Genomic DNA, 11452 nt, shown 5'->3' with positions numbered 1-11452 from the left:
TAACTGCTTACGTATCGATATCTATATCTTGCAAGATGACAACAATTTAGTTTTTTTTTTTTCAAAATGATAGCAGTTGAGACTCGAATCGACAGTAAAGTTCCGGGAGAGAAAAAAAAGTAGCAAAACAGAGAGAGAAACAAGTCGCGTAAGGCGAAAATACAATATTTAGTCAAGTAGCTGTCGAACTCACAGAATGAAACTGAACGCAATGCCATTTTACTCGTAGCATCGTCAGGCCACCGCTCATGGCAAAGGCAGTGAAATTGACAAGAAGAGCGGGGTAGTAGTTGCGCTAAGAAGGATAGCACGCTTTTCTGTACCTCTCTTTGTTTTAACTTTCTGAGCGTGTTTTTAATCCAAACATATCATATCTATATGTTTTTGGAATCAGGAACCGACAAGGAATAAGATGAAAGTATTTTTAAATTGATTTGGACAATTTAATTTTGATAATAATTTTTATATATTTAATTTTCAGAGCTTGTTTTTAATCCGAATATAACATATTTATATGTTTTTGGAATCAGCAAATGATGGAGAATAAGATGAACGTAAATTTGGATCGTTTTATAAAAAAAAATTTTTTTTTAATTTTCCGATTTTTAATGACCAAAGTCATTAATTAATTTTTAAGCCACCAAGCTGAAATGCAATACGGAACCCCGGGCTTCGTCGAAGATTACTTGACCAAAATGTCAACCAATTTGGTTGAAAAATGAGGGCGTGACAGTGCCGCCTCAACTTTCACGAAAAGCCGGATATGACGTCATCAAAGACATTTATCAAAAAAATGAAAAAAACGTTCGGGGATTTCATACCCAGGAACTCTCATGTCAAATTTCATAAAGATCGGTCCAGTAGTTTAGTCTGAATCGCTCTACACACACACACACACACAGACACACACACACACAGACACACACACGCACATACACCACGACCCTCGTTTCGATTCCCCCTCGATGTTAAAATATTTAGTCAAAACTTGACTAAATATAAAAAACACACACAAAAACATGTGTTTTTCAAATGTAAACGATAATACTAAAAGTCACAGTCTGTTTTTAAATACATGTATTCGCATTTGGTAATGGTGTGTTGTCATAGGGGGAGGGGTCGAAGGAGGACAATGCCTTGGACCACAAAACAAATGAAGACGCAACAAGCTCTCCCATCACATATATATATCAACTCTTATGAGACTCATTTTCTAACCTGTCGGGAACTCTTCCCTCGCATCACGTGAGCAAAATACAGCATCTTATTCATCAAGGCTAAGTTTAACATCCACGCAGACGTATGCAGGTGTCAGAATGTATCTTAGTATGCTGTGTGGACGATATGTACGAGCCCCGGAGTTGACATGGGGTCAGCTTGTGCAAATCCCCATGTGACGCCGACATTTTGTCTCCAGGGGAAATAACGAGCACGGTACGGTCATTGCGCCCCTTTGCTTGACATTGTTCAGTCAGTTGTGGAATGTTTTCTCCTGTCGCAGGGGTTGGGGGTGTAGATCACTATCTAGAACCATGTTAGTAAATTTACAACGACGTGCATCCCCCCCCCCCCACCCCCCATTAATGTATTCCTGACTCAGCCTCTGGCATTGATTCGTGGAGTCCACCCTAGAAGTAACGGGTGGGAGAGATCTCGTTACGCACGGTTAATGGGGTGGAATCACAGCGGGTGGGGCATGAACATCGCATTAGTTCATCCACTCCAGAAAGAGAAATTCATTCCAGTTTTCCTCTTATTTATTGTGAGTAGTTAGGTCGAGGCTACTGTTGCTTGGTTTGTGTGTGTGTGTGCTTCTAAATGTATAGGGTAATACACGTGTTTTTTTCTTTGTTTGTTACATTTAGTCAAGTTTTGACTAAATGTTTTAACGTAGAGGGGGGAATCGAGACGAGGGTTGTGGTGTATGTGCGTGTGTGTGTGTGTGTGTCTGTGTGTGTGTGTGTGTGTGTGTGTGTGTGTAGAGCGATTCAGACTAAACTACTGGACCGATCTTTATGAAATGTGACATGAGAGTTCCTGGGTATGATATCCTCAGACGTTTTATTCATTTTTTTGATAAATGTCTTTGATGACGTCATATCCGGCTTTTCGTGAAAGTTGAGGCGGCACTGTCACGCCCTCATTTTTCAACCAAACTGGTTGAAATTTTGGTCGGGTAATGTTCGACGAAGCCCGGACTTCGGTATTGCATTTCAGCGTGGTGGCTTAAAAATTAATTAATGACTTTGGTCATTAAAAATCTGAAAATTGTAAAAAAAAAAAGAAAATTTTATAAAACGATCCATATTTACGTTTATCGTATTCTCCATCATTTGCTGATTCCAAAAACATATAAATATGTTATATTCGGATTAAAAACAAGCTCTGAAAATTAAATATATAAAAATTATTATCAAAATTAAATTGTCCAAATCAATTTAAAAACACTTTCATCTTATTCCTTGTCGGTTCCTGATTCCAAAAACATATAGATATGATATGTTTGGATTAAAAACACGCTCAGAAAGTTAAAACGAAGAGAGGTACAGAAAAGCGTGCTATCCTTCCCAGCGCAACTACTACCCCGCTCTTCTTGTCAATTTCACTGCCTATGCCGTGAGCGGTGGACTACGAGTATACGGTCTTGCTGCGTTGCATTGCGTTCAGTTTCATTCTGTGATTTCGACAGCTACTTGACTAAATGTTGTATTTTCGCCTTACGCGACTTGTTATTGTTTGTTTTTGTTGTTTTTGTTGTTGTTGTTGTTGATGGTGGTGGTGGTGTTGTTGTTGTTGTTGTTCTTCTTCTTCTTCTTCTTTTTCTTCTTCTTCTTCTTCTTCTTCTTCTTCTTCTTCTTCTTCTTCTTCTTCTTCTTCTTTTTCTTCTTCTTCTTTTTCTTCTTCTTCTTTTTCTTCTTCTTCTTTTTCTTTAATTCTTATTTTAACTGCCTCTTCTTACATGTGTATGAAGTAAACACATACATCAAAATGCTAGTATGAATTAATTATAATCATCCCAGGGCTTTTTTCCGCCTTTTTTGTGCGTCTGCAGACAAATATATATATATCATGCTGTCGTTGTTAGAATGTAAAATGCAGTAATTCATTAGAATGAAGACAAATAGCCGTGTTTGTTGTTGATTTTGTTTTGCATGATTATATACTCTTATTCTACTCTCTTAGACAATATGTGATAACCGGCAAGGTGCTGACTTTCGTTTGTGCACTGTTGATGGTGAATGCATGTTAATTTATTTTTAATATACTTTCTTATGTGATAACCAATGTGCTATATTTTCTCAGGACAAAGAACAAATGTTTATTTTGAATGTTTTATGTATGTTATTATTACGGACACAAACGCTCAGCAATGCAATTTCTCTTTTAGAGATTAATAAAGTTATTGTATTGTATTGTATTGTATTGTATTGTATTGTATTGTATTGTATTGTATTGTATTGTATTGTATTGTATTGTATTGTATTGTATTGTATTGTATTGTATTGTATTGTTTTTGTGTTTTGTGTGGGTGTGTCTCTTTTCATTTTTTTTTTCGTTGTCATTACTTTATTGTCCCATTGCTAAGAAATTTGGGTCGCTTCCTCTCAGTGGAAAGCTAGCAGCAACAGAGTCGCGCTACCCAGGTGTCTGCGTGTTTAGGTGTACTCAGCCACCTGCACTTATGGCAGAGTGACCGAGGTCTGTTATACGTGCCACAGTGGTGACACTGGGGTGGAACATAGATACCGTTTCTGAGTCTGCGCATAAAGTTGACCCGTGTCCGTCCCGGGTTCGAACCTGCGACCTTAGGATAACAAGTCCAGTGCTCTACCAACTGAGCTACCGGGCCCCCTGTCTTTCATTGTTTTATGTGGGAGGTGCAAGTGGCACGGAAGAACATTCTGTATTAGTTCTCCCCTGGACACATTTAGATACGTAATAGTGAGACTAGAAATAAGGTGTTTCAAATGCAGACGGGACAGCGAGCCTATATTTATTTGTTTTAAAGTATAAATTCCGGACACAGAAAGGGTCATTCAATTACCGCGTCCCGCATACTATAAACAAAATTTTAAAAACGAACGAAAGAACTAGGGAATAGAAGAAAAACAAGTCGCGTAAGGCGAAAATACAACATTTAGTCAAGCTCAGTCGAACTCACAGAATGAAACTGAACGCATTGCATTTTTTCCGCAAGACCGTACACTCGTAGCATCGTCTTATCTGTCCACCGCTCGTGGCAAAGGCAGTGAAATTAACAATCCAGAAAAGCGCGGTAGCGGTTGCGCTGAGGAGGATAGCACGCTTTTCTATATCTCTATTCTTTTTAACTCTCTGAACGTGTTTTTAATCCAAACATATCATTGCTATATGTTTTTGGAATCAGGAACGGACAAGGAATAAGATGAAATTGCTTTTAAATTGATTTCGGAAATTTAATTTTAATCATAATTTTTATATTTTTAATTTTCAGAGCTTGTTTTTAATCCGAATATAACATATTTATGTTTTTGGAATAAAAAAATGATGAAAAATACGATAAACGTAATTTTGGATCGTTTTATAAAAATATAATTTTAATTACAATTTTCAGATTTTTAATGACCAAAGTCATTAATTAATTTGTAAGCCTCCAAGCTGAAATGCAATACCAAAGTCCGGCCTTCGTCGAAGATTGCTTGGCCAAAATTTCAATCAATTTGATTGAAAAATGAGGGTGTGACAGTGCCGCCTCAATTTGTACAAAATGCCGGATATGACGTCATCAAAGACATTTATCGAAAAAATGAAAAAAAACTCTGGGGATATCATACCCAGGAACTCTCATGACAAAAATCATAAAGATCAGTCCAGTAGTATACTCTGAATCGCTCTACATACACACACACACACACACACACACACACACACACACACACACACACACACATACACAGACACACACATACACACGCACATACACCACGACCCTCGTCTCGATTCCCCCCTCTATGTTAAAACATTTAGTCAAAACTTGACTAAATGTAAAAAAGAAGAAAAAAAAGAATATACAGACAACGCAAAATGGTAAAACCAACCAAGCAACCAAAGCAAGCATCCAACCAAACAAACAAGCAAACAAACACACAGGCAAGGACATGAAAACGGTAGAGCAATGGCCAGAAAAAGGGGAAGAAAAGACACATTTAGCACAATTTGGTTACCATACATGTGTATACCAAACTCAGCTGAACGTCATTGACACTAGATTCAGCTTCAAGTCTTCAAGTCTTGTGCTGAAACTACCCAGTAACACACACACAAAAATCCGTGGAAGCTCCTCCCACATAATGTTCTCTTTCTTCGTCATAAACTACATTCGCAAAGAATGCGTGCACACACAAATAGTCCCGTCCCTTTGTTTTCACGCATGGTTTACTAACATACACTGCGAAGTGCTCTGTGATTGCTGTAGAACTCTTTGTTGGACATTCGTCTCAAAACCTTTTAAAATCCGGGTTCGTCTGGGCGCATATGGAAATGAGCACAGCAGGGTATGATCTTTCTTTATATTCATACACCACATACGTTAAAAGCTTTGTACAACGTACAGACGCTATGGCATGTGAAAACGAAACTCGGCGCATTTTTGTTTCTGCCATATCATTACGTTGATTTTCTTAATTTTTTACAATTGTGACACAAATTTTAGTATTTTTATGAAATAATATTTTGTGAAATAAGCCTGGCGGCAAAACTTCATGAAATTCCTTTTTATCATAATATAATGTTGTTTTGTGTTGATTTGAATGCGTGAAACAAGTACCTGGTTTTGTTTGTTTGTCTGTGGGCGTTGCCTTTCCTGCATTGTTTTTGTTTGCGTTTTTCTTTTCGTTAGATATATGTTGATGTAGAGTTGTTGAAACGACACTCAATGCGTTTTCTTCTTTGTCATATTGAAATTATGTTTTTCTTTGACTGTAAAATGTGTAATACATACGCGCAGGAAAGGGGGATAATTTGAGATACTATCAGTAAAGAGGAACCACCCTTTTAAGCCTCCCCCCCCAACCCCCATCCCAATTTAATACCTCCGCTATTTAAAGACCTTGGTTTTTCAGATTTTCTATTCACATTTCCCCCCATTTTAAGGCTCTCTCTTTTACACAACCTGATTTTCTCAGATTATTGACAGCGCCGCCGAGCGAGAGACCGGCTTGCACTGGATGCCTGACCATGATGTCATCTCAGGCGATGCAGACGGGCACTGCTGACGATCTGAACACGACCCAACACCGGGTTGCGAAACTAGATCAACCTGTTACACCTGGCCTGTTACCGCGATGGACTTGTCTGTGTTGTCAGGTTCGAGCCTCATGATTAATGTATCGAGTAGTGGGCCTGCCACTACTGCCTGCCACATGTACTGAGATTGCATTATTTTGGTGAAAGTGATGCGCGTCCATGTTTCACTTCGGTAGAGCGAAACAGTGGGAGAGACAGGCTTGTGGGGGGGGGATAAGGGAGAGAGAGAGAGAGAGAGAGAGAGAGAGAGAGAGAGAGAGAGAGAGAGAGAGAGAGAGACCCACACAAACAAACACACAAATACACGCACGCACGCACGCACGCATGTACGCACGCACGCACATACACACTCACACACACACACACACACACACACACACACACACACACACACACACACACAGTAAGAGAAAGACAGACAAACAGTGAGACAGAGTGAGAGGGAGATGTTGTGTATTTGTTTTTAACGGCCCTACAATCAATATGGTTATCCGGGTCCGATGCTTGTTTGTTTCCGTTTCCAGTTCGGAGAGAGAGATAGGCTAGGGGTGATAGAGTGAGAGGAGGATTGAATTGAATTGAATTGGTATTTATCGAGGGTGACAGAATAAGCAATGTATACATGCATTTTTTCATCCGGCCCTCGCCCATTGAGGGGTAACACAATAACAAGAAGAAATAGACGTTAAGTTAACTACAGTACGAATTACATTAATTACCTAATTAACATGTCAAGCAACCAATAAGACATTTCAAGAAGCATTTTGATTCTTTAGCTATGCTTGACAATGATATATGACAAAGAAATATGTGTTTGTATACAAAAATGTCCTTCGTGCATTATATAGAACCATGTTTTTCAATACAATCACTGAATCAGAGAGTACAGTGATATTTTTTCCAGCTGCTTGATACTAATATTGAGGATGGGTGAGAGAGGGGGTAGGGGGAGGGAGGAGTTGAGCGAGAGAGGGGGTATTAGATGGTCATGTTAGAACAAAGTAAAAGACGTTCTGGTGTGACCCGGATGTTCGACTATGACGTCATGGCATGTCAAAATTATGTAGAAGACTGACACATGTTTTGCAAGATGTATTTGAAGAAACTTTAGCCCAGAAAATAAGTTTGGGTGAACGCCCTTCAGTTTGTTCGTGCGTCTCATACGAAAATGTTACTCATGAAAATTGTCCAGTACTAGGCTCTACTCCTTCTCCCTAATTCGTTAACAGTATCTTGATATATATTCTGTTGTAAACTTGAATCTTGTAGTAATCAATATTATTTAAGGGTCTAGTAGTTGTTGTAGTCAAACAGTCCTATACAGTGCCTCTTTAACTTTCCCCCCCTCTCTCTCTCTCTCTACTTCTCTCTCTTCTCTAGATCATTCTTTTTTATGCATGTTGTATGTATGTATGTGGCGATGTGAACTGTGATGTAATGTATAATGTGTTGTAAAAAAGAAAAGAAAAAAGAAAAAATGTTACTCCCCTGACGAATAAATAACGAATAAATTACTCCCCTCTAACACGAGCAATGTACTGCTCACGCCAGGTGTACGCAACTTTTACTCGGCCCCTGTCCCCTGTTAGTCCTGGTGGTGGAAGGGGTGGAGGGAGGGGCAACGCGACATTCGTTTGCGCGAAATCACAAATGTGCTATTATCCCTTCGCCCGCATCCCATTTTCGCTACATTTCGAGATTTGTACTGGAAATACAAATTTAGGGAGTAACAATTTTGTGGAGGGAGTAATTTGTTTGTTCCTTTGTTTGGGGAGTTCGTTTCTCGTACGACAGGTGTACTCGGAGTAAAATGTTCGTACGACATTTTTACTCCGGAGTCATTTTTTTGTGGAGTAAAAATGTCGCGTTACACCGGAAGAAGCTCTGTTCAGGGTTAGTGCGTTGCGGGACTCTCTTCAAGCATTTCCGGTACGGTTTTTTTAGGGCATCTATAGCGTACTTTTTACCCCGGGACGCACAGTTTGAAGAGCCCTAGAACTAAGACACAGATTCTCATTTTACATTTCTTGAGGATGTCGGTGAGCATTAACGCACCTTAATTTCCATTCATATTACTTCAAGCGTTTGTGAATGAAGAGGTACACCGCGGTGACAACATGTCATATCAAACGGGAACGAACAAGTGGAACGTGTCTGTTATAATCAGCGAGACCATTAGACTGACAGTCTTATAAATTACGCCCTCAGGGCCAACGTTTTTGCTTATGACTTTCACCGGTTATTAGCATCGCACTTTGTCCTTTTGACTGTGTTGCACTTTTGTTCTTCCTTTCCCCTGTTCAGTCGATTGTTTTTTTTTGTTTTTGCGGTACGCTGTGACGTGATGACCTAGCTCCTTATGGTGTGACCTTTGCAATGCTGGAAAGGCTGTCCTAATTGTGTTGTGTGGGGCTTTGAAATCCGGTCTTTGACTTTTGGTGAATAAGTTTATATTTAAAATGTAAGCCTCTACTTATGCTGTTATTGTTGTTGTTGTTGGTTGGGGTTTACGTTAGGACGATGGTGGTGTTATTATATAACTTTCGACTTTTTTTCTTTCTTAGTTTCTACATTAAGTCAATTTTGACTAAACGTTTCACGATTGACTGGGAATCAAGACGAGGATGATGGTGTGTTGTACGTATGTTTAAGTGTATGTGTGAGTCTGATGACCCTGATGCACCTCACCACGCATTGTTGCCTCAAAAAGAGGAACACAATTAGCAGAAACAAAATGAGAAGAGCAAAGGAAAACTGAGACAATTTTCATCACACGGAAAACGAATAAGACCGTTAAGAATTAACGAGGACACAAAACCAGACCAAGTACAGGTGAGAACACCAAAACATAACACGCCATCACTCAGAACGTGTACAGCCGAATCCCAATACTGCCTTTACGCAAGAACAGCCATGACCTATTATAAAACACTCCTCCCATTTTTTCACAGCGCAGCAGTTTATTGATCGCCTTTGGCTGTCCCACAGGGAACAGTTGTACTTCTTGTTTTGCGCTGTCATGCAGGCGAGCTGTGCACGTGAGATCGAGTAGAGAGAGGGAGGAAAGAGTAGAAGGGCTGAAGTGAGGGCGGAGCTTATTTTGGACGCGTTCATTTTTTTTAGATTTTGAGGGGTGGGAAGATTCGAGGGAGATGCATTTTGGACAAGTTTATTATATTTTAAGGGGTGGATAGATTGGATGGGGATGTATTTTGGACGAGTTCGTTATTTTTAGATTTTGAGGGGTGGGAAGATTCGACGGAGATGCATTTTGGACAAGTTTATTATATTTTAAGGGGTGGATAGATTGGATGGGGATGTATTTTGGGCGAGTTCGTTATTTTTAGATTTCGAGTGGTCTGAAGATTGGTAGGGGATGTATTTTGGACGAGTTTGTTATTTTTAGATGTGTGGAGCTAACGTGATAGTGATTATTTCAGTCGCAATTAGTCGGTAATGCTGACGATGTTTGTAATTAACATGTGTCATTCATATCTCTCCTGTTCTTGAAACTCTTTCTTCTGCCTTCCTTCACCCTGTAACCTTTGTTTACTCTATTTTTTGCATGAAGCTGCATGTTCTCTATCAGTCAGTTTTCAGCTTTTATTTGTAACTATTTACGTGCGGTTTTTTTTTACGTGCAATCATGTAGTCACGTGTTATATAAACGTGTACAATATATACATTTGTCTGTTTCAGGGGAACGAGCAATTTTTGATCATCAGAGAATAAGCCAAGTGAACTAGTCCTGCGCCAGAATGCGAAAACTTTTCAGTGTATCTCTATGTCTGCATGCAAGGAGTTACGGCTGCCGAGAATGTTGATGCTGATATTGTGCACAACAAGAAGATTGCGTTTTTTGTTTAGTATTTTAATTGGTTTGTTTATAAATTTGCATGTTGAATTCTTCGTTATAATGTGTACTTTCTCTCTGTCTGTCTGTCTGTCTGTCTGTCTGTCTGTCTTTCTCTCCCCCTTTCTCTTTCTCTCTCTCTCTCTCTCTTGGTTTTCCTGTTTTTTAAGAAATGTATACCTTTTTTTCTTTTTCTTCCTCCCATTTATAAACAAATATTTAAAGGCTGCCATATACGTAGCGTTCATTCATTAATTCATATTGTTTACATGTGCCAATAATGTTATAAAACTGTACCTAAGAGGATATAATAACGATTGGCTGTAGCTTTCGAACACAGAAAAAAAATATTTCAGTATTGCAAAGTGGTGTTGATAGTGTCGAATGTAAACAGAACAGTCTCAAAGTGAAAGTGGATGTTTTCCGGAAATTGAGCAGGCGGAAATAGACGATCTCTCACAGCACATATTCGCAAGAATAAGGCCACAGGCTTCAGCTGACAAGCTACAAGCACATCTAATTTTCTAATAGGCCTATGTACTCACGTGTCCAGCAAAACTTTGGCGACTGAGTTCAGTATCCCCTTTGTACTTGGTTCTCAATTTGAAGCGATGGGCCTCTGACGAAAACAATCTTTCTTTCAGCGCGACCCAGCGCTGGTGCTGCGTGGTGATAAAGCAAGGAGTCCACTTTCTCTTCTCAGCAGATTTAGTGGCCTTGACAGCTTTAGACGGGTTTACTTCTATCTTTTTTGCCATTGTACGCAACAGCGCTTTGACTGTCTCCGACGCCATCTTTGGTTTACGAAACGTCACGAAGTGACGTCAACGGTCTAAAAATAGCCCAAGTCCTGGAGAACTGTTGCTAAACAATGCAATAAATAATTAATTATTTCTCGTAATTGGTAAGGACTTCAAACCTAAAACTTTGCAGGAAGCTTAATTTATACATCCCCGCAACGATGGGAAAAGCCCTGGAAGTAATTAAACTAATTAACCAAACGAAATTGCAAATCTTGTCCCTTCCTCCACCCTGACACCTGCCTCCAAGGCCCTCGTGGCTCCTTCACGGTCAAGAGAACGTTTGACTGTCAAAGTCACAACGTTGTCTATGCGATCGTCTGCCTCTCTTGTCGCCAGATTTATATCGGAGAAACCGCGCGCACCCTTGAGGTGCGTTTCTCCGAGCATCTGGCTGACATCCGTCATTCCCGCAATAGGCCAGTATCCCTTCACTTCACCGCCGCTGGTCACTCACTTGATCATGTCAGAGTCATGGCTCTGTGGCAAGTACGTGGCGACTCCTTCGAGCGCA

At 39.8% G+C, this 11452-nt stretch overlaps 1 long non-coding RNA gene across 1 annotated transcript in view; it reads left to right on the top strand.

Annotated features, from left to right (window-relative positions):
* LOC138955959 (uncharacterized) overlaps positions 1-11128 on the top strand; it is an 11612-nt gene extending 484 nt beyond the window's left edge. The window contains exons 2-3 of the long non-coding RNA XR_011452438.1: positions 6165-6345; positions 9985-11128. This is a non-coding gene — a long non-coding RNA (uncharacterized lncRNA). The remainder of the gene's footprint in view (positions 1-6164; positions 6346-9984) is intronic.
* The last annotated feature ends 324 nt before the right edge of the window (positions 11129-11452 follow it).

This window comes from Littorina saxatilis, unplaced genomic scaffold (assembly GCF_037325665.1).
Source record: "Littorina saxatilis isolate snail1 unplaced genomic scaffold, US_GU_Lsax_2.0 scaffold_2724, whole genome shotgun sequence".
In the NCBI taxonomy this organism is placed as follows: Eukaryota; Metazoa; Mollusca; class Gastropoda; order Littorinimorpha; family Littorinidae; genus Littorina; species Littorina saxatilis.
The sequence above is the reverse complement of the archived record's forward strand: the minus strand, read 5'-3'. Positions and strand labels throughout refer to the sequence as shown.